Below are 26,055 nucleotides of genomic sequence, written 5' to 3'. Positions count from 1 at the left end.
AGAGTGGTGTGTGGTGAAAGCTAGTTTAGTTTATACCTTTTGCAGACAATATGTGATGGCGAGTGGGATGGTGATTTGATTACTCTCAATCGAAGCTTACCCCAATTAGATCCAGTCAACTCACCAGGGTCTCTGTCATTGTTTTTGCTGGTCTGCATGCAAAGTGTTGATTAGGCTGACTCTGCACCTGATGAGGAATTCTATGACCACAATGGTGAGCCTCAGCTCCTGTCAGTGATGGGGGTGACATATCAGCTCCTGTCAATACTTGGGGTGGAGCCTCAGCTCCTGTCAGTATTAGGGGTGGAGCCTCAGCTCCTGTCAATGGTGGGTGTAGAGCCTCACGTCCTGTCAGTACTGGGGTTGGAACCTCATCCGTCAATTCTGGCGGAGTAGATACATTTCCTGTCAATGCTGTGGGAGTGGGGCCTCCTCTGTATTCGATGTTGGGGGATGGATTCTCACCTCATATCAATGCTGGAGGTGTGTGGAGCCTCATCTCCTGTCAGTGCTGGAGTTGGAACCTCACATCCCATCAATGTTGTGGGTGGAGCCTAATCTCCTGCCAATTCTGGAAAGGGGACGGGTGGAGCCTTGTCTCCTGTCAATGCTGGGGTGGAGCCTCGTCTCCTGTCATTGCTGGGGTGGATGGTGGAGCTTCAGTCCCTGTTAATACTGAAGACAGAGCACTGCCTCTTGTTAAAATTGAAAACTAAAAATACATTTAAAATCTTTTACTGTGAATGTGAGTGAATAAAAACACATTAAAATAAAGTGGTCAAAGAATTTGAAAATATGGAATAATATTTCCAAGGAAAAAAGTACAAGAAGTGTAAGTTTACCTGCCTCTTCTAATCTCCAAGTCTAACTTGTGTGGTACCTGAAAAGGAAATCTTAGCTCCAGTGTCAGATTCCCCACGTGGAGTTCAGGAACAAAGATATGATAAAGGCACTGGCATCTATCATGCAGCAATTTGTAATTTTACACAAATACACATCAACACAGCTTGTAGCTAAATGCGAAAGGTTAGTTGAGACCACTCTCTGCTGCTGGTATAACTTTTTTTCAATGCTTAAATAATATTAGTTATGTTTTATTCTTGTTTTACTTCTGAAGTGGCAGTAATTAGTGATAAACCCTTTCTCAAGACTACAATATTTATACAGGCATGACCACTTGAAAAACTTGTGCCATTACACGCAGCAGCCACTTTATAAAGCATTTATCTCCTGTACCTAATAAAGTGGCAACTGAGAATATGCTTGTGGCCTTCTGCTGTAGCCCATCTGGTTCAAGGTTCAACACGTTGTGTGTTCAGAGGTGCTGTTCTGCACACCACTATTGCAAAGCATGGTTACTTGAATTACCATCGCCTTTCTGTCAGCTTGAAACAGTTGGCTATACTCCTCTGACCTCTCTCATTAACCAGTGTTTACAGCCACAGAAATGCTGCTCACTGGATGTTGTGAGCAAAAGTCCCAGAAATCTGTATTTTCTGAGATACTCAAACCACCCGGTCTGGCACCATCAAATATTCCATGGTCAAAATTACTTCGGACACATTTCTTCCTTATTCTAATATTTGGGCTGAACAACAACTGGACCTCTTGATCACATCTGCATCCTTTTATGCCTTAAGTTGCTGCCACATAATTGGTTGATTAGATATTTGCAATAATGAGCAGGTGTACCTAATAAATTTGTCACTGGGAGCGTTTATGCCCATTTAACTCTTGGCAAAAATTAATCAATATCAAGGTGGTAAAGCATACTTGAATAATTACAATCTAAAACAAAAACTGCAAAAGAATTTGCTGAAGAGTACTTATAAGAAAAGAAAATCAAGGATATGTGTAATGAAACAGGAGAAAATTGAAACTGCTAGTGAGTGAAGGATGTAACTCTCTCAGATAATAATCTGCTCCGGTATTTGTGAGACCGAAGGAAAATGTTGCAGGACCAGTGTTACTGACAGGCTTGAGCTTTAGAGCTGAGTTGTGTAAAGAAAAATACATGACTTATAAATAATTGGTTAACGGGATTCATCAAGTATTCCAAAGAACTGACCAACAGAGTGCATCAAATGTGCTGTTGAATAAGAAAGCAATATTGTGACATATCTTGAAATTAACTAACTTTGAGCTATTTTACAATCATTAATTCATGACTGTTCAGGCTATACTGTCACATTAACATCTTGACATAGCTGAAAGCACCAGAGATGATAATCGTGACTAAACACTGGGAGAAAATAAGAGGTACTGCATGATAATCATGACTACGAGAAAATTGGAGTCACTGCTGAAGGCAGGAGCTTCCATTTAGCCATTTTAATTTGGTTGCTGGAACTCAAACCAGAAGGCTTTTTTTTGAATGTGTGTGTTCTTTGTGTTGTGGGATGTCAAAGCCAGTGCACAGAAAACACTTTCATCACTCAGAACCCGCCCAAAGCTTGCCCTTATCAGATAGAACTCAGGCAAGGTGGAAAGATTTTTTTTCTTTCATTGTTCTTGAACCCAAGCCTCAGAAGTAAAGTCCTGCTGCAGTATGAATTTTCTCTACCACACTTCAATCAGCTCAGTGGCCTCCCTGAGTGAAAGTTTCAATTAGTGCTGAATTATGGATGGTTAGTGCTGTGAATACAAGTTCACTTGGAAATGGATTGAAATAGCACAAAGTCATTTCTTCTGCCATCTCCAGAGGGAGACTTTCAATCCATCAAGCCGGGTACATTTCAGATTTGGACTGCAGAAGGGAAAGAAATATATCACACTTTACCCAGTCATTCAGCTTCACTGGTCAAAGGTTCTTTATGCAATTACTTATGTGGTTTCATAAAGCGTTTTTCACTATCACAACATGCAATTAAAAATATGAGAAAAATCTGCAGATGCTGGAAATCTAAAGCAACACCGAGAAATTGCTGGAGGAACTCAACAGGTCAGGCTGCATCTATGGCAATGAATGAATGATGTTTCGGGACGACACTTCTTCAGGACTGAGAAGGAAGGGGCAAGATGCCAGAATAAAAAAAAATAGGGGGAGGGGAAAGAGGCTAGCTGGAAGTTGATAGGTGAAGCCAGGAGGGTGAGAAAGGCTGAATGAGAAAGAATTTGATAGGAGAGGAGAGTGGACCATTGGAAAAAGGGAAGGAGGAAGGGATCCAGGGGGAGATAATAGGCAGGTGAGAAGAAGTACGAGGTCTGACTGAGGAACAGAAGGGGGAGGAGAAATTTTGTTTATCAGAAGGAGAAATTGACATTCATGCCATCAGTTTGGAGGGTACAGAGATGGAATATAAGGTGTTTCTCAGCCACCCTGAGGGTGGCCTCATCTTGTGCCACCTCTTGGAATGGGAATGTGAATTAAAATGTTTGGTCACAAAAAAGTCCCGTTAGTAATGGATGATGTGAAGGTGCTCCATGAGTTGACCCCCCCCCCCACATCAATTTACTCAGGTTGTATCAGAGGCACTAGGCAGCAGACACAATTGACAACCCAGCAGATTCGCAGGTAAAGTCAACTGGACTGACGAAGGGTCTCGGCCCGAAATGTTGACTGTACTTCTTCCTGTAGATGCTGTCTTGCCTTGCCTGCTGCGTTCCACCAGCATCTTGTGTGTGTCGCAGTTAAAGTGTTGCCTCTCACCTGGAGGGACTGATTGGAACACTGAATTGAGATGGGGGGGAGGTGTATGTGTGTTTTCTGTGAAAAGTAGGATAAAAGACTTCTTTAGAGTTTGGCTCTGAATTGCTTATTTTTAAAAAGTTAGGTGTACTCTTTTGGTTCTAATCTCATTTCCAATGCACATACAATACATGACAAGATTTCTCTCTGGTAAGGAGTTGGATTTGGTTTAACAGCTGTTAGCTATTTCAAAGGGATTGTGATATCAGTTTGCATATACTGTAATATTAATTTAACAACAACTCATGAATGTCCTCCCTTAAACTTGCAGAGGAGAATATCACATTTCAGTTCTCTCGACTCCCACCATATTGTTTAAAGGGATTAACAACAATTTCATTTCTGTTGCAATGACTTGGTTGTTTAATGAGTTATTTAAGCTTAATGAAGACTTTGCAGAGTTGTGTACGGATGATGAAAGACTTTGTTTTGACTTTGAGGTTTCTTGATAAGCCAACATCTCCAAGCATAAATGCAGTGGTAGACAGTTTATGCCTTTTAACAATCTCAAGCCCATGATTACTGAAAAGAAGCCAGGTAGTTTATGAGGTGGTCTGTTGGATTCACCACTTATAGAGTGCCTTTGTGAACTCCCGATGCATGGCCTTGAGGTTCTCAGTACCATCCTGAAGGCTAATTCTCTAATAGTGGAGAAGATGCATGTGGGTGGTCATACAGCACAGAAACAGGCCATTTGGCTCATAGTTCCATGCTGACCATTTCATCCATCTACATTAATCCCATTTACAATACTTGTACTAGGACCATAGTATTCAGAAACTCAAAGCCATGTATCAGGAACTCACTGGCATGTTATCAAAAAGGCATTAACAACAATTTTAAGTTGATGCATGTTTGTTTTATTAGCTGCTAAGATATTTTGGTAGTCTCCAGAAATGTTTAAGATTACTGAAGTGTTATAGGGCAGATGCTGAAGGATGTCTTGAATTGAGATTCCAGGCTAGTTGTGGTGAACTACATTTACCTGTCTGGACACGCCCCTGCTGACTGCTCCTGTGGCTCCTCCCACAGACCGCTGTATATAGGCAATCAAGGCCTGAGCCCGGCCTCTCAGTCTCCAGGATGTAGTATGGTGATCACTCACTGCTCGTTCCTTCTTCCAGTCAATAAAATCTGATATCTCGCCTTACATTTCAGAGTGAGTTATTGATGGTGCATCACCAATACCCCCGACAAAAATTCATCAGAAGGAAATCTGACAGGTGGACATGGTGACCGACAAAAAAGAGGAGAGTGCCCACAGAATAGAACAAGTTGATGCAAGGCAGGCCAAAGGGGCAAAAGCTTCTTCTGGGTGTAATTCTTCTCCATGAATGGAGTACAAAGACCTGCAGTCTGAGTTCTATAAGGATGCCATCACTGAAAATCCCTGAAGTACTTGACAGATTGGGCTTCAGGATTGATGAAAAATATCTTCAATATAGGGGAATAGCTCTTGCCTCCAACTACCAGACAAGCAACTGCCACACAGGAGGAGACAGCCAATTTTGTGCAATATTAGCCCTGAAATCTATCCAGCCATACAGACAACAAGCCAATTTATTATTCCCCAATAGTGACCATACTTTCTTACACCTTGCACTGCATTACTGCATTTGCTTGGCCTCAGGAGGAATGAGAACACAAACATTTCAACAATGTGGGAAAGTAAATAGAGAGGGAAGATCAGACAGGTAGGTATGGGTTACTCAGTGCAGGTGAATGAATCAGATAAACTGAACAGGCACTTAGCTCCTAGATTTGGTAATATCACCTGCTAATACTTAAAAGGTTTTCTGAGGCCCAGCATAAAATAAAAAAACTGAAACAAATCCAGAAATTTCAGCAAGTCAGAGAGCATCTACAGACAGAGTTTGTTAATGCTTCAATCCAAGATGAAACTGCTATTAAAAAAAATCATTAAAATTAATTAAAAATTAAAGTGCTCAACAGTTCTAAGACAAAGTATTATGATATTCCATGTCCAACCATCTCTTCGGCACTGCCCCATCTATTAAATTAGATATGAGCAGATTTATTACACTTTTGAATTACATTAAACAAAACTCACATATTTCTGAGTTTACTATTCACATATCTCTGCAGGCTAAAAGTTCAAATATCATTAGATTACTTGTCATAAAAATAGAGACATAGAGCATTGCAGCACAGAAAAAAAGCCTTTTGCCCCATCTAGTCTGTGCAAACTATTATTCCATAAGATATAGGAGCAGAATTAGGCCATTAGTCTCCCCCACTATAGGAAACATCCTCACCACATCCATTCTATCAAGGCCTTTCAGCATTTGATAGGTTTCACTGAGGCCATTCTTCTGAATTCCAGTGTGTAGAGGCCGAGAACCATCAAACACAATTCATATAACAAGCCTTTCAATCCTGGAATCATTTGTGTGAACCTCCTTTGAAACATCTCCAATGTCAGTGCATCCTTTCTTAGATAAGAGGGTCAAAACTGCTCACAATACTCACCAGGGCTTTTTAAAGTCCCCTTGCTGTTATATTCTAGTCCTCTTGAAATAAATGCTGACCTTGTATCTGTCTTGCTCACCACTGCAAATTGACCTTTAGAGAGTCCTGCACAAGGACTTCCAAGCCCCTTTGCACCTCAGATTTTTGAATTTTCTCTCCATTAGAAAATAGTCAGTCCTTTCATTTCTTCTACCAAAGTGCATGACCGTACACTTTCTGACAATGTATTCCATCTGCCACTTCTTTGTCTATTCTCCCAGTCTGTCTAAGTCCTTCTGTAGCCTCTCTACTTCCTGGAAACTACCTACCCCTCCACCTATCTTTGTATCATCTTCAAACTTTGTCACAAGGCCATCAATTCTGTTATTGAAGTCATTGACATATAACTTACAAAGATGCTGTCCTAACATAGACCCCTGTGGAACCCCACTAGTCACTGGCATTCAACTGGAAAAGGCCACTCTTTGCCTCCTGCCAACCAGCCACTGTTTTATCAATGCTAGTATCTTTCCAATAATACTATAGGCTTCTAATTTATTAAGCAGCCTCATGTGAGACACCTTGTCAAAGGCCTTCTGAAAATCCAAGTACACAACAGTCGCCAATTCTTCTTTGTCTATCCTGGTTTCCTCTTTAATATTATTGGCTAGTATCGGCCAGTATTATTCTCCCTAGTCCCATTGACCTGCACCTGGACCATGGGTTTCCATTCCCCTTCCATCTATGTACTTGTCTAAACTTCTCTTAAGTGTTGAAATCAAACCTGCATCTACCACTTCCCCTACAAGAGGATGTGGAGAGTCTGCAGAGGGATATAGGTAGGTTAAGTGAGTGGGCCAAGGTCTGGCAGATGGAATACAATGTTGGTAAATGTGAGATCATGCACTTTGGAAGGAATAATAGAAGAGCAGATTATTATTTAAATAGTGAAAGATTGCAGCATGCTGTGGTGCAAAAGAACTTGGGAGAGCTTGTTCATGAATCACAAAAAGTTGACTTGCAGGTACAACAGATTGTTAAGAAGGCAAATGGAATGTTGGCCTTCATTGCTGGAGGGATTGAATTCAAGAGCAGGGAGGTCATGCTGCAACTATACAGGGTACTGGTGAGGCCGCACCTGGAGTACTGTGTGCAGTTCTGGTCTCCATACTTGAGGAAGGACATACTGGCTTTGGAGGCAGTGCAGAGGAAGTTCACCAGGTTGATTCCAGGGATGAAGGGGTTAACCTATGAGGAGAGACTGTCACCTGGGACTATACTCTCTGGAGTTCAGAAGAATGAGAGGGGATCTTATAGAAACATGCAAAATTTTGAAAGGCATAGTAGTAGGAAAGTTGTTTCCATTTGTAGGTGAGACTAGAACTAGGGGACATTGCCTCAAGATTCAGGGGAGAAGATTTAGGATGGAGATGAGGAGAAACTGTTTTTCCCAGAGAGTGGTGAATCTGTGGAATTCTTTGGCCCAGGGAAGCAGTTGAGTGTTTTTCACTAAGTATATTTAAGAAACAGTTAGATAGGTTTTTACATAGTAAGGGAATTAAGGGTTATGGAGAAAAGGCAGGTAGATGGAACTGAGTTTACAGACAGATCAGTCATAATCTTATAGGATGGCGGGGCAGGCTCAATGGGCCGGATGGCCTACTCCTGCTCCTATTTCTTATGTACAAGCTCATTCCACACTCTCATCACCTTCTGAATGAAGAAATTCCCTCTTAAGTTAACATTAAATATTACACCTTTCATCCTTAGCCCATATTGCCTAGTTCTACTCTCACCGCATCTCGGTGAGAAAAGTCTGCTTACATTTACTCATAATTTTGTATACTTCTGTTGAATCTCCCCTCAGTCGACTGTGCTCCAGGAAATAAAGATCTAACTTATTCATCTTTCCCCTGTAACTTATTGATATTTATATTAATATTTCAAATTAACATTTGAAAGACATGTAGTTGAAATTTTTGCTACAATATGTGATATTCATACTTGATAAAGAAGTAATATCTCAGTGTCATGCAAAGTGTCAAAGGTGGAGCTGTGTCACAAATGTGAGAAAACCTGCAGATACTGGAAATCCAAAGCAACACACACAAATTGTATACTGGCGGAACTCAGCAGGCCAGGCAGCTTTTATAGAAATGAGTAAACAGTCAACTTTCAGCCTGAGACCCTTTGTTTTCAGCTTTAATGCATGGCTATCATTTGCATTGTTCCTATTCCAGCAAAAAACAACTGTTGTACAAACTAATTCTTATATGTTACTGTTAAGCTATGGTCTCATTAGGAATAAAGTAGAACTCTTGTATTTATATTACATCTTCCATCGCCCGCAGGGTATCCCAAAGTGCAATACAACCTTTGAAGCACCCCTGAAGTGTTGTCACTTCATAGCTGATTAGTCAGAATCAAATTCTGTGCTGTAATTGTAACTCTGGCATGCTATAAATGACAACAATGTCTATTTTATATTATTAGCTGTAAATAGAAATTGAAACCATTTAACAGTATAATAAAGATTATTTTCCATGAGAAGTATTTATGTTAGTAGCAATTCTCTTGTCAGCTTTGCTAATAAGGAAAAAACACAAATTAAATTTCATCTTAGTAAAATGCTTTTTTTTAACCCTGCTGGGCATTGCACAATGAAACTCTCCCATTCTAATTAATTACCCAACATTCTTTGAGTGCTAGAGGCAAACCATCCAGAGAGCAGCAAACATATTTCAATTCATATAAACCATCTACTATATATATTTCTTTATTTATTTTCAGAAAACATTTAATTTCAGCACTGAAGATGTATTGTTGTGATCATGGATTAAATTACAAATGATTTGCCGCTGGAGTGATTTTCTAAGGTATTCAGTCAAAAAGCCAAAATCTACAAAGTTTCAGAATGATTCATCATCTAATTAGACTACTGTAAAAGAGGGAATAAATTGAGTTTATGATTGGTAAAACTATCCTGGTTAAACAGCAACTAAATTCAAATTCATTTGGACTTTCAGTGTCTCTGGTTTACTCAGGAATGGATATTTGTTTTTCCATTCCAGAAATTGCACTTTTATAATTATTTAACCTATAGATTAGAGCACAATTATCTAAAAATAGGATTTGTATATTGTCAGTTACTGTATGTGAAATATTGCTGTAGTATTATTCACTTGTGTGAGAATGACAGAATCAATTGACATAATCAGTTTTATCACTTGGCTTTGCGTTATTGTCAGTCATGGGTGAAATCTCAGCTGTAGCCTGTGGTGTCCTGTAATTCTTTCACAATTATACTATATACAGAATTTGTATAATTGGATATTTTGTATATGCAAGAATGTCAAGCTCCCTCTGACTGTTTAAGATGATGGTGCATTTAGGAGAGAATAATTTGGAGCTGAGCACATTGAAACTCATGCGTTGCCTTTGGGTAGTCTTGTCCTTGTAATTAACATTGTCATGCACTTTCGCCATTGCAATGTATTTGCCTTCAAGCCACTCGAATTAATTGTTTAACCGCTGAAGTAAATTGTATGGCAAACACCCCATTATGAGAAATTAGTCATTTTGACTCTATGTGGCTAGTACAGTTATTACTAAGATGAAAATGGATCTATCCTTTACAGCTAATAACAAAAATATATGACAAAGCCAGTAAAATATTGGAAGAGTGCAGCAGGTCAAATAGTGTCTGTGGAAAATAAAACATGTCTCATCAGAGCTGGTAGTAGTTAGAAATCTAACAAGTATAGAGCAGTCTTCTTGTTTGAGACCCAGTGTTACACCCTAACTTTTTACTTAGTTCATTGCTGGTGCACTGTGGCCAGAAAGTCTGCCAGCAACAACTGACTGAGGATTTTTCACCAGCATCTCCCAAACCGGCAGTCTTTACATCTAAGAAGGGCAAGGGCAGGCCAGGAACACCATCCTTTCAGGTTCATCAGCAAGTTGTATGTTCTGCATTCTTTGATTTGGAGAACGTAGAACATTACAGAACAGTACAGATTCTTTGGCTCACAATGATGTGACAGCAATATACAAACTTCCATTATCACTGAGTCTACATATGGGCATTCTCCCTATTGTATTCTGGAAGTGAATTTGTTATAACCATGGGAACAATCCAGACAGGTGGCTCACAACCAACTTCTGTAATGGATATTAAATACTAGCCATGTATGTGAAACTCAGGTCTTGGAGAGTTTAAAATATGGGGGAAGATGAAGCTTTTGGATTTCCAGTATCTGTTCAACTCTTATTGTTATTGTGATGAAAATTAGTAATGTTTTCGCATGTCTGACAGTGAATTCTTAAATTTGTAAAGTGTGATCATAAAATATGATATGTGCATAAAACTAATTAACTATTTAGGTGAAAATAAGATATATAATGTTATAGTTTCTATGTACTTAAGGTATAAAAAGCAATTATCAAATATTTTTAAACAATTCATGACCACACAATTCTGCTTCAGTTTTGCACAAGTCTGTGTGATTTTGAGAGAGCACTTCCCATCCACGTAGTATTTTCTACTAACAGTAAGCTGTATTCCTAGGGATTTATTCATTATATCTGCAAATTGATGAAAATGTACTTCCTGCCAACGACTGTCTGTGTGTCACAGAAACCTGCCAATTATGTCTGAGGATTAAAAGTGACATAATGCTAAAGAGAAACATTTGCCATTTATTTTAGATTCAGCATCATCCCCAGCAACAGGAATAAGAGCATAAGTTCCTAGATCAGTATTCTAACAACATTGCAAGTATTACGTTTGAAGATGAAATTAATTTAAAGTAATTGAAATAATTTGTCAGTGGCATTTTTCTGTTTGGAAACAATGTTAGCAATCTCCCTAATGTTATTTCTAGAAGCCCATAAAATACTGTATGTCAGTTCCTGTTCCGTAACGACAATTTCTTTAATGTAATGTCACTCTTTTTCAGGGCAACAAGTGTTAGGGGTTGCACTTCCTGGATTTGCAGCACTTTTCATCACAATGTTGATCTCTGCAAGTAGTCTGTAAAGACTACTTATTACAACCATCACTCATTAGCCAGTGAAGGTGTTGGCAAGGACTGACTAAATGCTTCTTTGATGGGGAAGTCTAGCGAAGGGTCTTCATTCTTAATCATTAACTTCCACATCTGTCACACATGCTGCTTGTTCTGATTAGCATTTCCAGCATTTCATTTTTTAATCCAGATTTGCAGCATCTGTAGTTTTTTTGGATTTTAATTTCAGGGGCGTGAGAGGCTGATAGCGTCCACTGAGAAGTCAGAGTACGAACAGAGGCAAATAGTTAAGAGCATCATATACAGCAAAGGCATTCAGAAGCATTTCAGCAGGCATGTTAAGGACATGCTCTCTAGATCTAGCTATACTTCCAACTAGGTTGGTCGAGAACAGTTTAAAAATTAAAATCTACCCGTGTGGAAAGTTGCCCAAATGTGCCCTATTAGAAAAGTCAAAATGCACCTAGCTTTAGTTATTATTTCAGTCTTGATGGAAGCATGAACAGAAGAACTGACAGCAAAAGATGAGATGGTATTACTGACCTTGAGAGGAAGGCACATATCAAAGACATTCTTATTAATAGTGACATAAATAACATGAAGATTGTTAGAAACCAGTCATCCCAGCCCCGAGTGCTCCACAGGAAAATAGCCAAGGTCCAATTATCTCCTGGTTTAGCAAGGACCTCCTTTAAGATGTTTGTGCTCAGTTCAATTTATAACCCCTCCGATAATAAAGCAGCTCATTCCTCGATTCACATGCTGTGGGCAGCACTAAAGCATGGATTAATGTGTGGTAGGTAAAGTAATATTCCATTCACACGAGTACCTGACAGTAAAAATCTCCCATTAGAATTTTACCACTTGAACTACTTGGAGATGATGTGTGTACCTTCATGCTTTTTCCCTTGTCATTCAGACATGATTTTTATTTGTGCAATATTCTCAACAGGGTTAGCTCTCTAAATGACAATACCAACATGAAAACAAAAGGTTTATGAACCTAAGCAATTGTTCTTCCAGAGTCATTATCACATTGAATCGCAAGGCTATTTTCAGATTTAGCAACTGCAACTACTTGAGTTTTCAATCATAAAACAATGAATGTGAAAAGGAAAGGATCACGTTGTAACAATTTATTTTACTTATTCACAAGATGTGTGTGTTTCGAGCTAGATCAGTATTTGTTGTTTGTTATTGGTGAACCGAATAGTTATTCACCCATTTCAGAGAACCAATATGAGTTAAATCAGGTTGCCATAGATCTGCATCAGATTTGCATCCATTAAGTGGAGGTTGTTAGGTTCTTGATTAGTAAGGGCAGCAAAGGTTATGGGGAGGAGGCAGAAGAATGGGGTTGAGAGGGACTATAAATCCCTTCGTCATTAAGGGTCCCACCACCCAGCACATGCCTGCTTCTCATTGCTTCTGTCAGAAAGGAGGTACATAAGATTGAAGGCACACACTCAGTGATTCAGGAACAGTTTATTCCCTTGTCATCCTAGTTCTGAATGGACATTAAATCCATGAACACTACACCACTATTTTTTAAATTTTTGTTTTTGCACTATTTAAATACATATACTTACTGTAATTTAGTTTTTTTTCCCTTTATTATCATGTATTGCATTGTACTGCTGCCACAAGTTGAACAAATTTCACAACATATGCTAATGATATTAAATCTCATTCGGATTCTGATTCTGAAATCAGCCATGATGGAATGGAGCAGCAGACCTAATTGGTCCTACAGTCTAATTCTGCTCCTATTTCTTATGGTCTCAGAGCTATATGAACTGATACATTTTTTTGTGTCCCTCTAGCAAGACTTTTATGCCAGATTTACTTAAGTGCATGAATTTACATCTCTTTGCTGCCAAAATGGGAACAGAAGATGTATTCATTTTGGGACTATTTCAGAGTAGTGGATTAGAGTGATGTAGGTATACCATGCCAGGATGAAGAACACTGATTCGACTAAAGCAATCAATTCAGCCATGTTCATTTACAAGTAAGATGGAACATGGATTTCTTGGTTGAGAAAAATTAGAAGGCAAATACTATCCAGTCCTGGATAAATGGAAGCATCTGGAAATACCAGGTGAATCCCCTGAATCTCGAAAATCTGCTTCATAAAGTTAACACATGAGGAATCTGAAGTGCACTGGCAAATTGGAACCAAAATTAGTTGAGTGATAGAAGGCATAGGTGGATGAATGTTTTCTGACAGGTATCGGTACTGGGTCCATTTTTCAAGATGGCGCTGAGCTTTGGTCTCAATCAAGATCATGGCTCAGGCTTACATGATTTTTTTATGTTCGAAAGGATGGTTTGAGGACAAAGAGGTGAGTTAGAAGTCAGGTTAGGGTTTAGGGGCAGGAATGTGGAGGAGTTTGAGGACAGGCCGCCTTGCGCTTGAAGGCCAGTGACATAGATAGGCGATGGAGGACATCTGTGGATGTCAGGCTGTCCTAGGATTATATGGGCCCAGGCGAGCAAGAGCCATGGGAGTTGGTCAGTCAGGCAACCAGAGTTTGAGTCTGGAGTTCAGGGTCCCATCATTGGCTTGTCCAGGGCTCGACTAAAGATCAGAGCCCAACGGTCAATCGGAAGTCCAGAAGTCACAGCCTGATGGCTGAATCCTGGAGACTGGAGAGTCCTGCAGTTGGAGGACTCTCCCTGTATGGGTGGGAGGGAGGAAGTGGGCCAATTCGGGTAGAGTTGCCATCAAAACATATGGCCCAGAACAATTTTATGTTATGCTGTTTGACAATTAATAGATAAGATCATTTTAACCAAATATATTCCATTCCATATTTTGGACTTCAACAAGTGAAGATGTCAATTTAACTAGAGAAGGCAACACTGAAGATTTGCTTTAAATCAAACTAAAACTAATTCCTGAAATTTTGTGATTCTTAAAGAAATCATTGGTTGCGGTTTCCTGCTAAGAACTATTTTTATTATTAGAGTGGTTTCCATTTGTGAGTCAGGTTTTGTTATATCTAAGTCAACCTGCTTTGTATCAAGTGCTTTCATATAAATCATAAGTTTCTTGTGAAAGACTTCATTAAATACCTTCCAAAAGGAGATACAACTTATTATCACTGTGTTATCATCTTTTGTAAACTGTATTATATCCTCCAACTGGTTAATCGTGATATGATTTCAATAAATGTTGGCGTTAGTTGATACTTTTCTTTTGGTACATTTTTATTCTCATAGAATACTATAAAATCAATAAACCTAGAAACTAATACGTTTTTTAATTTAATTTTCAATCTGTTCTTTTGTTTATTTTCTCTTTTGTCTTCAACTGCTGAAAAATAATGGTTACCTTAATAACTTTGGTCTGCATCCTGTCAGATCAAGAACCTGGACCTGTTGCAATTTGCCTCTTGCCACAGTAGGTCTACAACAGATGCAATCTTATTGGCTCTCTATTGAGCCTTGGATTCAGCATCAGTTACATCAGACTGTGGCGACCCATTTCCTGGCACATCCGAACCGGCTCACAATTAGATAGCCTATGGGGGTTTGCGAGCACGGAGCTTTGGAGCCTCTGCGCCACGGGGGGCAGGTTGAGGGAGGCTTAAAAGTGAGGCTGAAGATTTCGAATAAAGTTTTTCCTTCGACTGCAGTTACTGACTCCGTGTTGTAATTTTAGCGCTGCATGTAGCACACCACTACAAGACTCCTGTTTATTGATTACAGCTCAGCCTTCAACAAAATCATACCCTCAATTCTAATCAACAATTCCAAATCCTGGGCCTCCCATTGCAACTAGATCTTTGACATCCTCACCAGAGACCACAGTCAGTGTGGATCAGAAATAACATCTCCTCACTGGCAATCAACACTGGTGCACCTCAAGGATGTGTGCTTCACCTACTGCTTGCTTTACTCTCTCTACACCTACAATAGTATAGCTAGGGACATCTCAAACACCATTTATAAACTTGATGATGACATAACTATTTTTGACAGAATTTCAGATGGAGACGAGGAAGTATACAGGAGTGAGATAGATCAATTGGTTGATTGGTGCTGCAGCAACAACCTTGCACTCAATTTCAGTAAGACCAAGGAATTGATATGGATGTCAAGAAGGAGAAGTCAAAGGAACACATACCAGTCCTTATCGAGGGATCAGTAATGGAAACGGTAGTCAGCTGCAATTTCAACATCTCTGAAGATCTATCCTGGGCGCAACATGTTAATGCAATTACAAAGAAGGAATGACAGTGGCTATATTTCATTAAGAGTTTGAGGAAACTTAGTTTGTCACCAAAAACACCCACAAATTGTTACAGACATACTACGGAAAGCATTCTAACTGGTCACATCAACGTCTGGTATGGAGGGGGCCACTGCACAGGATCAGAAAAAGCTGTAGAAAGTTGTAAACTCTGCAAGTTTCATCATGGGCACTAGTCTACTCAGCATCGAGGACAAAAGGCAATGCCTTAGGAAGGTTGCATCAATCGTTAAGGACCCCATCACCCAGGACATGCCCTCTTCTCATTGCTGCCATCAAGAAGGAGGTAGAGAAGCCTGAAGACACACACTCAGCATTCCAGGACCAGCTTCTTCCCCGCCACCATCAGATTTCTGAATGAACAATGGACCCTAAACATTATCTCACTACTTCTTGCTCTATTTTTGCACTACTGACTTGATTATATATACTCTGACACTTAAAGAGAGTCTTCTAATTCTGACCTAGGCACTCTGACCTTGATGTGAAACACCAACTCTGTTTCTTTCCACAGATGCTACTTGATGTGTTCAGTTTAACCTTTATATGTTTTGATTTCAGAATTGCAGTGTGTGATTTTTTTGGGTCCAACTAAAGGTCCACCTGATTCACTCATCTCCTTCTCCTTTGGAAACTCATTCTTGCAGGTCTTAGCTACCTATGAGTCGAAGCCAACTAAAGTGGTTAAACTTTAACAGCTATCTTAAGTCAAGACCTCATAAAGATGGCCAATAACTGTTGATATTCTCACAATCTCTATGAATGAAATAAAAATCTTACATCTTAAGTCTGATTTGAATTATATTTATCTACATCTTTTAAGTTTAATGTTTAAAGACTGGCATCTGCAAGTTATTTACCTGCACTCTGGAAATAGACTAACACTGAGATTAATTTACAGAACTATGGGAATCTGAAGAGCAGTAAGTATATGGAATTAGGTGCCACAGGGAATGATTGAAATAATTAGTATACATGTATTTGAGAGGAGCCTATGCAAACATGAGGGAGCGGGCCACATGAATGGATTTAAATGAGCAGAGATGGGATGAGACTAGAGTGGTGCATAAATGATGGAAACGACAGGATGGGCTGAATGTTTCTGAGGTGCTTAAATTTAGTTTTCTTTATGCATCCCAGGTTGCCCTGAAACACTCAAATATTCTAATAATAATTTAGTAGAGTTGAGGCAAGATCAGCCACAATCAAATTAAATGGTGAAATATGCTCACGGGACTGAAGAGTCTGCTCCTCTCTAATTAGAGGGCTGGTATTTTTTTCACCAAATCTAATCTGTTTTCTAGGCATTTTTTTTTTCTACAGTGAAGATGAGAATGCTATAATGATTTAACAATATGTTTATTTCATTCAATATCTCACTCATTTGATCATTAAGTAGCCCCATGAGTACTTCATGCTTCTTTATTCATTGTCTGGCAATATATCCCCATATTTTGATTTTCACTTATGGATCTGTTAGGAATGTCTTAATATATAAGTTTATGTTGTTCCACAACTAGCTCTAGTTAAATTTAATGTTTCAATAATGGAACTTTCATTCTTCTTTCAGCTGCTTGTTAATCTCATTGTTTAACCACTTAGATCCAAGTTTTGATGTGAAAATTCTATATTTGGAAGCATTTAATTTCTGTTCAGTTGCATTCTCCCTTCAATACTGGTTATCGATTTATCTTTCAACAGTTTTTTAAAGTAATTGCATCATAATTGGATTTCTGATTCAATTGACATCTCAGGTCTCAAATAAATTTCTTGCATGGATTTAACATCATGCCTTCAGATTAATTGAGCTTAATGTGACGAATTAGGCATACAAAATCCTGCTAATATTTGTGGATTTGTTAAAACTGCACAATGGCATTTTCTGCCTGGCATTATTAGTGTCTCAAGGAAATTGACCTTTATCAAACCAGTTTAGAAATCACCAGAGTATAAGATATGGCATGTGTTTGGGGTATTTTGAATTGACACAAGATTCCTTTTAAAGTATGCTTATAAAATCTACTATTCTGAAGAACATCCCAGACTTCCGTTCATAACTGAACTTCTAAAATCAAATCTATGTCCTTTGAGTCAATTGCTGCCGGGCTAATAGATGCTATTTGTCAGATTATTATCGCTGTTGGGATTGACTAATTTAAAATGTTAAAACTTCACCACTGATATTTTAATAGTACTTACAGAATATCAAAAAGAATCTGATCTTGAAAGTGACTTCCTTGCTTGCCACTGTACACGTTGAAAATTGTCGTGTTAAGAGTGCTAGAATCAATTATCAGTATGAAGACCTTAGATTCTCAAATAGTTTAAAAAGTCAGCACAACTTTGTGGGCTGAAAGGCCTGGATACTGCTGTAATGTTCTATGTAAGTCTGAGGCAGGCCCTGCTTTTAAATCAAATGGTGTTCAAAGTACAATAGAAAGCTTATGTACATTTTAATGTCCCATGTTGTCATTAATTAGCCACTGATTTCGATTATTTTATTCACAAATCTGACGCTCTGACAGGATTAGTGGTTAGTTGCACTCAAAAAGTGGACATGGAACAGCACAGTGAGACAGCTAATAGAGCTGCTGCTCACAGCTCCATTGTTTTGGGATTGGTTCTCTCCCCCTGTCCTGTCTGTATGGAGTTTGCTTGTTCTGTCTATGAAGCACTGGGTGTTTTGATGTCCTCCCTCAGCCCAAAGATGTGCAGGCTGACCCTTACCAATATGTATCGATGCACCATCAAAAGCAACCTATCCTGATGAATCGTGGCTTGCTCTAAAGTCATGGGCACTGATCAGCACATCAGGGAATCCAAACTCCCCTCCATGGACTCTGTCTGCACTTCTCACTGCCTCCATAAAGCAGCTACTTAATCAAAGACTCCATCCACCCCAACATTCTCTCTTCACCCTTCTCTCACTGAGCAGAAGATACAAAAGCCTGAAAGCACATCCCACCAGGCTCAATGACAGCTTCTATTGCACTGTTATCACTCTTGAATGGTTCCCTAGTATGACAAGATAGACTCTTGGCCTCATGTTGTGGATTACAGGAGGAACAGAGACAGGCTCACCCTTACTGACATCAATGGATCTGGGGCTGTGAGCATGAATATCTCTAAGTTCCTCGGTATATCACCGAGGACCTCACGTGGTCTCTACATACTGGCTGTGTGACGAGAAAAGCACAACAGTGCCACTTGCACTTCAGACGGTTGAAGAAGTTTGGAATGAGTCCCCAAATCCTAAGGATTTTCTACAGGGACACAGTTGAGAGTATTGTGACTGGCTGCATCACTGCCTTGTATGGGACTTATACTTCCCTCAATTGCAGGGCTCAGCAGAGAATGGTCCGGACAGCCCAGCACATCTGTAGATGTAAACTTCTCACTATTCAGGACATTTACAGAGACAGGTACATAAAAAGGGCCCAAAGGATCACTGGGGACCCAAGTCACCCCAACCACAAACTGTTCCAGCTGCAAGCATCTGGGAAATGGTACCGTAGCATTAAAGCCAGGATCAACAGGCTCATCAATGCTATATTGACTATTCTGTTGTATATACTATTTATTACAAATTACTATAAATTGCACATTCAGATGGAGTCATAATGTAAAGATTTTTATTCCGCATGTATGTGAAGGATGTAAGAAATAAAGTAAATTTAATTCAATTCAGTCTGCCTTGCTATAACCATACACCTTATGTCTGCCTGCACTGTATTTTCTCTGTAACTGGAACACATTATTCTGCATTGAGTTATTATTTTGCATTGTACTATCATCTGTGCAATGCACTGTTGTAATAAATTGATCTGTATGGGTGGTATGCAAGATGTTTTTCACTGTACCTAGGTACATGTGACAATAACAGACCAATTTGCCTCTATAATTGCCCATTGTAATTTGACGCTAGCAAATGACGGAAGAGAGAGAGAGAGAGAGAGAGAGAGAGAGAGAGAGAGTGTGTGTGTGTGTGTGTGTGTGTGTGTGTGTGTGTGTGTGTGTGTGTGTGTGTGTGTGTGTGTGTGGTTGATGCCCAGGTGGTGAGGTGCAGTGCTATGGAAATGCCAGGAGAATAAAATGTATAAGATTAATATAAATGGTTGCTTGATAACTGGTAAGCCAAGGACTTCTTTCTATGGGGTATGACTATTCAATAGAAAAATAATTATTTCTTATGGGGAGTGAAATTAGCTCTTAAAATCCATTCTAAATTCAGCTTAATAACAAAGCTGGAACACTGGCCAGCAATCAAAGGAATATCAATGGCATGAAGAGATTGTAGGGAAAGGATCCTCAAGGATAAAATATCTGCAGCAGCCTTCTATTCTTGCACTGGAGAAATGGCCTTTATATTTTCATAATTTTGGTGCAATGGAATGAAATGAAATGGCTTCAAATTCTACAGAGTCTAACTTTACCTAGAGTAGTACAGCACAGGGAGAGGTCATTCGACCAACAATGTCTGTGCCAACTATGAAGAGAATCTAAAGTAATCCCATTTGCCTGTAAAATGGTCTGTATCCCCCTATATTTCCTCTCTTCCTGGCTCTGTCCAAATGTTTCTTAGACATTGCTGTAGTAGCTGTTTCTACTATCTCCCCGGTTGACTATTGTAGACCACTTTTAAATATATTGTTCATCCAAAGCTTCATCCCTTTTAAATGTTTAAGATCATGTTGTGCATTTAATACTACTAATTTTGAGTAGTTATTGTAAATGTATTCTTTGATTAAGCATTCTTTTTCATTTAACTAATTCATTACGGGTTATATGTAAAAGTACGTGAATGGCATACGTCATCACGCCACGTCATACATGCACACCTCCCATAAAGTAAAAACAAATCTAAGATACGGTTTTTCAGCTCCGTGTTTCCTTTGAATTAATTTTATAGTTTGGAGTTACAGAACCTACTGCACCATAACAAAAAAAATCAGAGAGCTCTCTCAGGCATATATTTACCCTGTTGTCAACATCAATAAAACAGAAAATTCGGCCAATTATTATCATTACTGCTAGCAAGTTTTCATTGGACAAGTAGGAAGCTGTATTTCCTATACCAGAATCGTAACTGCCATTAAGAAAGTGCCTATAAAGCAGTTGGACATTCTGAGAATGCAAAAGTGCATAATTTCTCACTTATTAGTAATTTATGTGAAGAAGTCAGATTATATTCAGTCAAAAATATTCTACAGGAACGCTCAACTGTCACAAATATTAACTTAGGTTGAGTTGTTATCTGACTTTGGCAATTTACTTGCAAACATTTTGTCATCATATTTTGTCATCATCAGTGTGCTGTTAATAGTGGTGTGTCCTCAAAATGCTTGGCCTGTATACATATCAATCAGCTGATTGATCGCCATTTTGAAATTCATTTGTGATAAGGGAAAGAAATTCCCTCACTGATTGGTTGGGTGGTGGACTTAGTTCATTGTGGTCTGGAATTCTGCCCACATTAGCTCATAAATAGGATCGAGGTCTACATGCTTGTTTACAGAATTGTTTGCAGAAAAGCACACTTCTGGGAATTCTCTTTCATACCGCATGTTTGCTTGTACCGTGGTGTTCACTGATACCCAATCAAATTGGTGCCTCCCTTGATCTTCATGGGTAGAGACATTATTATGCATTAGGAATTCTATCCTCTTGGTAATTGGAAGATCGAGTTCCCTGTAAATGAGAATGTTAAGGAAAATGTTTAAATCAGCTTAAAATACAGATTTTTGTTTTCGTGATCTGTACTTTATTCATTTCCCTAGATAGGTTGTTTTGGCCATCTCATAATTTATTTGCCGACCCTTAAATACAGAGAAGGTGGTGTGGAGCTGTTTTCTTAAACTGCAGCAGTTCTCTTGGTAAGTGTAGTCCTGAAATACCTTGCAGTGGGATGTTCCAGGATTTAAACACAGTGATGTTGAAGGCATAGTGATGTATTTCCATAGTGTGTAACCTGATGGTAAGGGATGGTGGAGACCTGCAAGTTGTTTCTAAACGTTTGTCCATTTTGGTGGTCAACTTTCTGTGTTTGGCAGATGCAGTTGGAGCTGGGACAAGTAGCTGCAGTATATTTTGTAGATGATCTACACTGCAGCAAGTGTGTGGGTGGTGGAGGAAGTGATTTAGATTCAGGAAATCTGATGAAGTCTTCTGCACAACTTTGACCTTTCATTGCTTCCAAATCCCAGTTTTGTTATTAATCTAGCAGAGTGTTTAACTCTGCCTCGGATGTTTAAAATATAGTCCTGTTAATGTAGCAGCTCAGACAAATGTTGCACAGTTAAACTGGTATTTTATTGCACCTGAAAAATTGTGCTGCACGTACTGATTTTCTTACGTTATTGACCCACATCAATCAATTTTAAGCCAGTATTTGATGGAATATTGAAACGTTTTATCCATGCATTCAATATTGAAAGTGTAATTTCATCTGACTCCAGAAACAAACAACAAATGTGTTTCTGTTTCTGCTAATTTCATGCAGAATAACAGAGAGAGCACTAAAGTATCAAATAAATAAATTACAAATTGTTCCTACAATGTCTATGTAAACTTTCATCATCTCTGCCATCATCTCAGATTACCTACATAGTTTGATAAGCATGCAGTTTAGCTGTTTGATGAGGCTAAGAAAATTCTGCCCTAATTCCGGAATAATTACAAACCTTTCGAAGAATAGCATGTTGTGGCAAGGTACTAGACAAAAGGAAACATTTGAAGCCATAAAGAGAATTTCTGCACATCTAATGAGGCATTTGAGATTTTTGGAATTTATGTATACTGTACACACACACACACACACACACACACACACACATATTTGTATATATACATACACATATATATATATATATATATATGTGTGTGTGTATGTGTGTGTGTGTGTGTGTGTGTGTGTGTGGCTGTCAGATGCAAGCATGTTTTGACATTTCCATTGCCTTTGAGAGATCTTCCAGAAAAGAGTAACACAGTTGATTGGTGATTGGGCAAGAATTTATCACAGTGATAATGAAGGGAAGATAATAATTGTTCAATATAGGATGATGTGAGATTTGAACAGGAATTTGGAGGGGAGTGATGTCGCCCAGTGCCTGCTGCCCACGAGGTGTGAAATGTTACATTTTTAGGAAGCCTTTGTGGATTATATCTGCAATTTTAAATGGGGGGGGGCACAATAATTAGATGGGTTGTGTGATATTAATAATTGGATCACAGTCTCTGCTCCTTTAATTAAAAATTGGTCCTTTGACGAGATAACTTGCTAATAAAATCGAGTGAAACTGAGAAAAAGTTTGAAAGCCACCAGTGTATCCCATAGGAGGTACCCACCAAAGTCACAGTGATTGAGGCAGCCAAGTGGGTGGGTAAGGCTTCAATGAAGCAGGCTGCTTGATACAGTACGGCACTGAGTTTCCTTGGTGTTGTTGGAGTCACTCCCATGCAGAATGATCTTGTGTGTCCTAAGCCATTCCAATCCAGGCAATTGAAAGACTTTCAACAGTCAGAAAATGATCTGTGATCTTCTGAATATCAGCTGGGAGCTTGATTGTTCATGTGGTTATTCTTGTTCAGTTTCTGGTCAGTATTTAATACTGATTGAGGGGAATTTGAGGGCATTAACACTGATCAATGTCACAGGGATCTGGTTACCCCTTCTCTTATTGTGGATGATGTTTGCCTAGGACTTGTGTGATCTGCATGGCTCCTGTTACTTTGTAGCCCAGCTTTGAATGTATTCCCAACTTGCTGTTTATGTTCTCAAACTACTTCATTATATAAGATGTCACCAATAGATCTGAAAATAAATATTGCCACTTCTGACCTTAGAATCACTAGTGAAGCTATAAAATTACAGCCCTAAGACATCATAAGCTCTGTAGCACTGTATTGAGGATGATATAATTCACCTTCATCCACCCAACCTTCTTCTGAGGCTCCAAGTATAAATCAAATGAATGGAGGATATTCTCCAGACTTTCATTGACACCAGTTTTACCAGAATACCTTGATGTCAAACCTGCTCAAATTCTGCCATCATGTGGAAAGCAGATGGACCAACCTAACCTGTAGAGCCCAGTCCTTTAGTCCCTGGTTGGACCAGTGCTATAAGTGACATCTACTGAGTGATTCTGACAGAAACTGACTGAGTGTTGGTGCATTTTATTGACAGGTGAGTGGTCCTGGCATAGACTGCCTACAATGCCTACAATATCTCACCTTTCAGATTAGGATGAAGGGGATTATCATTGGCCGGTTTTGATTTCACCTTTTTGTCATCATGACAACATCCCGCATTGTCACACTCATGACAGGTATTTTAGCTATCTTGGAACAATGTAAACTGGAGTGGCTAATTCTCAGAAGTGAGCCACAGAGATATTTTTTGGCATCATGACTTTTGCTAAACTCATTATTGCAGAAATTTGTTGATATATTGAAAGTGAAGATGAGTCTTCTGTGATAGAGCATAGAACAGTGAGGGCCCCCATAGAACAGCGTAGCTCAGGAACAGGCCCTTAAGCCATGATGTTGGGCCAAACTAATTAAACTTGTAATTAAACACTAACTAAAATTAATCCCTTCTGCCTATTCAATGTTCATATCTCCCCATTCTCTATATTTTCAAGATTTAGGATTCATGTTTATTAGACATTGTACATCAAAACATAGTGTAAAATGTGTCAATTGTTTGCATTAACAACTAACGCACACTGAGATGTCACCACATATTCCAGTGCCAACAAGGCATGCCCACAGTGCTCGACAGAACAACACAATAAGCAACAAAACAAATCTCGTTTCTCCTTCACATCCACAAGGAGACAGAGTTCTCTGACCAAGGTTAGCCCTGCAGGCTCCAGGCTCCAGCCTCCAGCAGGCTTGGGCTTGCAGGCACTGGGGTTTGACCTCCCCAGCACAGTCTCAGAGATTCATAGGCTTGCTTTGGGCCCATTGGGCCTCAACATCTAGATTTCTGATTTGACCCTCAGGGTTTGATCCTGGACACTCCAATCAGTGAACACTAGCCGTCAAACTCCGCACTCTTCAGTAACAGGAACCTGAACACTATTCCTTGAATTCCAGTCTCATCGATTTGTGAACCCAAGGGGTCATCCAAACTCATTCCTCCTGCCCGCACCGTACAATGATTCCAGAACTCACCGACAACTCACTGACCTGGTGGGCTCTCGTCCACTCTGTGCTGGTCCAACATTTGATATCCAATCACAGATGCCCATGTCAATGTTGCTGGTCTTCAACAGAGATTTAAACTCTAGCCCAACCTCTAATTCCCCCACATCCCTATCCCTAAACCCTAAAACACCCCATTTGTAAAACCATCCTTACAAATCTAATTAAACAATTAAAACTGTGCCTAAGAGATTCTTAAATGCCTCTACCATATTCTCCTCTGATGCCACCCATGGCAGCACACTCCAGGGACACACCCCCACTCTCAGTAAAAACAAAAATTGCCCTAAACATCTCCTTAAAACTTATCCCCTCTCACTTCAAATGCATACCCTTGAGTATTTGATATTTTGATAAGTATAAACGATCTACACTATCTATGTCTCTCATAATCTTATAAACTTTTCTATCAGGTTGTACGATAATGGGTACCTCAGGAAAAGGCTAAGATAGCTGCTGCTCTGATCAGTTATTAATAATTCTCCACAACTCATTGCTGTATGTATGCAGTTGGGGAGCTTTGAGCTGAAGCTTATGCTCTGGATTGCAGATTTCATAGTTTTGCGTGTGTGTTGCAACTTTTTAATTAATCACTCAGTGCTGCCAGCAAATGAAGCAATCTGCTAGAAGTTCAAAGTCAGATATGGATCTTTTTAACACTGCTTTGTCTCTCGGGAATGCCCTTGCAGTTTGAGAGGGCATTCCGGTGGTATAATGTCCACTATCTACTCCAGCAACCTTAACTTCAGAAGGAAGTATGGCACTTCAGTGCTTTATAGATAGGGCCTTAGAATACAAGTTTAAGGAAGTAGTGGTACATTTGCACTAATCAACAGTTAAACCATTTTCTGAGTACTTTGTGCATTCTTGCATGCCCCATTAGAGAAATTACATTAACTCCATAAAGTGCATGAATTCTCCAAGATACCAGATACCTGTAGATGCGGAGAGAAATTTGAGATAGTGGCATTGCTTCCACAGGGGCAAAGTACATAAGTGATATACTGAATATTTGTAAATCAATGCTGGACTTGGATAGGGTTAGTAAGAAAAGAATAGTTTGCTGGGTTAGGGAGTCAATTGATAAGATATTATGAATTCAATTTTGCTGATGAATCTATGCAGAATGATCTTTTTTGTAGTTTCATTAGAACTTTTTGCTGTCGGATTTGTTGAGGAAGACACTTGCCTATTGTAAGAAAATAGTGGATAAAGATTAGAGGCGGAGTCCAAACTCAAGGAAAAGAAGCTGGATTTAAACTTTAGAGACATGATGAGCAGCTTGAAAAATTCTAAAGTTCTGTAGATATAAGCAAGAATGGTATCTGAACCCCTTGCTGAAAGATTAGATGTGGTATTTACAAACCTTTATATTAACTATTGGAAAATCATTCATCAAAATTTCA

The 26,055-nt window shown here is 39.2% G+C and overlaps 1 protein-coding gene across 1 annotated transcript in view; it reads left to right on the top strand.

Annotated features, from left to right (window-relative positions):
* chl1b (cell adhesion molecule L1-like b) overlaps positions 1 to 26,055 on the top strand; it is a 547,507-nt gene that overhangs the window by 446,334 nt on the left and 75,118 nt on the right. The window lies entirely within an intron of this gene.

This window comes from Hypanus sabinus, chromosome 19, assembly GCF_030144855.1.
Source record: "Hypanus sabinus isolate sHypSab1 chromosome 19, sHypSab1.hap1, whole genome shotgun sequence".
In the NCBI taxonomy this organism is placed as follows: Eukaryota; Metazoa; Chordata; class Chondrichthyes; order Myliobatiformes; family Dasyatidae; genus Hypanus; species Hypanus sabinus.
This window is presented reverse-complemented; position numbering and strand designations above follow the sequence as displayed.